A 2692-nucleotide genomic window follows, 5' to 3' on the forward strand; every position below is an offset into this window, starting at 1 on the left:
CAAGATAAAATATTTTGCGGGATGGAAAATATCTTACGTGAGAGATAATACTTTGCGGGAAAGTAATATCTTGCGAGAGGGAAAATATCTTTCGCGAAAGAAAATATTTTGCAGAAGAGAATAGAGATCTTACGCGAGAGATGATACTTTGCGCGAGGGAAAATATCTTGCGTGAGAGAAAATACCTTGCGGGAGAAAACAAATCTTATGTGAGAGAAAACACCGACTATTTTGCAGACAGTCGTCTAAGCCTACACAAACACCATTTAAGAACTGTGTATCTGGATGATTAAGAAGTATAGCAAAGTGTGATCTTGATGTGGGTAAAATGGTGCTTTAATTAACATTTGAAGGATAATGCATGAAACACAGTTCCATGTGTCTAGTATGTTATAGATATGCATCGCATCATACATCGCAAATCATGATTGTTGCGGTTACAACTGAGCAAGAAAGTCCAGCCTTTCCTCAGCCGGGAATGAATGAGAATTTAAATCAACAGATGTTGTCCTAAACGTCTACAGGTGCCTTATTACGATTGGCATGTCAATAGGGCAAACAATTCTTATTGAATGGGGCATCCTGCCAAAAGGCTGGACCTATTTCGATAAGAAATAGTACGTGTGTTTTAATATGGCTCGCAATTAAATTATCACCTAACTTTACCCACCACAGGCATTGATTTTACAACAACAACATTTTATTCATGTCATTATGATAATGCAGTTTCATCTCGCTCACGTTCTTCTTTCGCCTGACGTGCCTGATTATTATTCCTATCCCCCTGGCGTTTATTTCCTCCCGCCCAGGATTTGTCCTCGCTCGCAGCAAGTCAGCCAGCGCGAGCGAGAAGTAAAAACACCACATGCAAACGCGAGAAATCACTTTACCGAAATCAAGACCCAGAAGTAAGATAGACCTCACACTCGCATTGCATATTTTAGGATTTGTATTTAGTACAAACAAACGTTTTTCTTCCCAGTTTGCACCCATCGATCCCTTTTCGCGGCGTTGTCTTTCGCGTGTGCCTGTGATTTTGTTTCCTCTCTCTCGGCGGAAACGATGATGATGATTTTTCCTCTCTCTCGGCGAAAACGATGATGATGATTTTTCCTCTCTCTCGGCGAAAACGATGATGATGATTTTTCCTCTCTCTCGGCGAAAACGATGATGATGATTTGCGAGCGAGGAAAAAAACCGCATGCAAGCGCGAGAGAACAATTCACCGCGGGGGAAAGAAAATCGCATGCAAACGCGAGAGGTGATACTGACCGTTGACGTCACGCCCCCTCAGACGTGAACAGGATTGCTTCAGCCACTGGTCTGCTACAACATGCAACACTCAGGTATAAGAGTCTGTTTATATAGGCCTTACAACTACATGTGACCTGCACTATGAGACATAAATTTGCCACAAAATAACCGAGTCATGAAGAAGATTTGTTGGTTGTTTGGTAGCCGTAATAGGCGTAAATAAAGTAGGGAGGCGTGCGAGGGTAGGGCGTCCCTTCGCCCCCCTCCCACTCAGATATTATACAGTAGAAGCCAGTTAATTGCCCAACGGATTAACACATACTTCTGTTAGGCAGTGCAACAGGCAGTACAATTAAGCGGCTTCTACTGTGTACTAGTACTTTTAGGAAGGGCATGGCATTGGCGCAAAATACAGGGAACCCAGCATCTATAGAGTCACAGTCACAGTCACAGTCTAGCAAAATAATTGTTCACTGTATTATAGCAAATGATAGAAATTCCCTCTTCCATATAAAACAGGTTCCAAGTTTTGGATACAGTAGAAGCAGCTTAATTTCACGGCCTATTCACTACAAGGTGCATAAATGTGAAAATTATGTGAATTTAGTGCACGATGCCAAGAAAATGTGATTTAATGTGACTTCCTTTGGAAAAATGTGAAACCCAAAATGTGATTTATTTTCAAAATGTGAATCGTCAAATGTTATTCTATGTGAATTAATCTGACCCTTCGAAAAATGTGAATCGATTATGTGAAATCGCACAACCCAAAAACGTGACCAAAAAAATGTGAATGTGAAATGTGACAAAATGTGAAGGGATGTGAAACGGTTTTACTCCGCAAACTGGACGGAGGCGAATGTGAAATTATGTGAAGTTGAAATCACATTTTTTCACATGACAGATCAAAATGTTATTTTCTGTGAAAGTGTTTCACATAATGTCACATTAGCCGGTGTCCTAGCTAAGAATGTGATTATATGTGAAAAAGTTACAACATGTAACAGATAAGTTTCCACGTGTTTCAAAAATATGCATTCAGCATGCAAACACTTCTCAAAGATTTTAAGTATGTATTCCATACATGCTTGTCTTGTCATAAACCACTTCGTACGCGGTCAAGACAAAGGCTGTCTTTTTTTTAATTCCACGTCGCTCATGTATGGGTTAAATATTTGTGGACTGTTCTCCAAAATATGCGTTGTAAGCGATACAAAGCTTGCGCAAAGTTATTCTACTGTTTAGTCAAAATAAAAAGTGTGAAAAACTCCCCCTCCCCTCGAGTGCCGCTACTATTCTGCCGATTAACTAATTTACAAGTGAAAGCACCGAATTCATTCACATATATGGTTTGACGGCTACGCCCCACTCCTCCTTTATGTACCACCTAAGAGTTAAGAAGATTCAGGAGTTTGTGATCTGTTAGTTTAAACATATC

The 2692-nt window shown here is 40.3% G+C and overlaps 1 long non-coding RNA gene across 1 annotated transcript in view; it reads left to right on the plus strand.

Annotated features, from left to right (window-relative positions):
* The first annotated feature begins 944 nt into the window (after positions 1-944).
* Positions 945-2692, plus strand: part of LOC118406214 — a 13085-nt gene continuing 11337 nt past the window's right edge. Inside the window, exon 1 of the long non-coding RNA XR_004830002.1 lies at positions 945-1346. This is a non-coding gene — a long non-coding RNA (uncharacterized LOC118406214). The remainder of the gene's footprint in view (positions 1347-2692) is intronic.

This window comes from Branchiostoma floridae, chromosome 18, assembly GCF_000003815.2.
Source record: "Branchiostoma floridae strain S238N-H82 chromosome 18, Bfl_VNyyK, whole genome shotgun sequence".
Lineage (NCBI taxonomy): Eukaryota > Metazoa > Chordata > Leptocardii > Amphioxiformes > Branchiostomatidae > Branchiostoma > Branchiostoma floridae.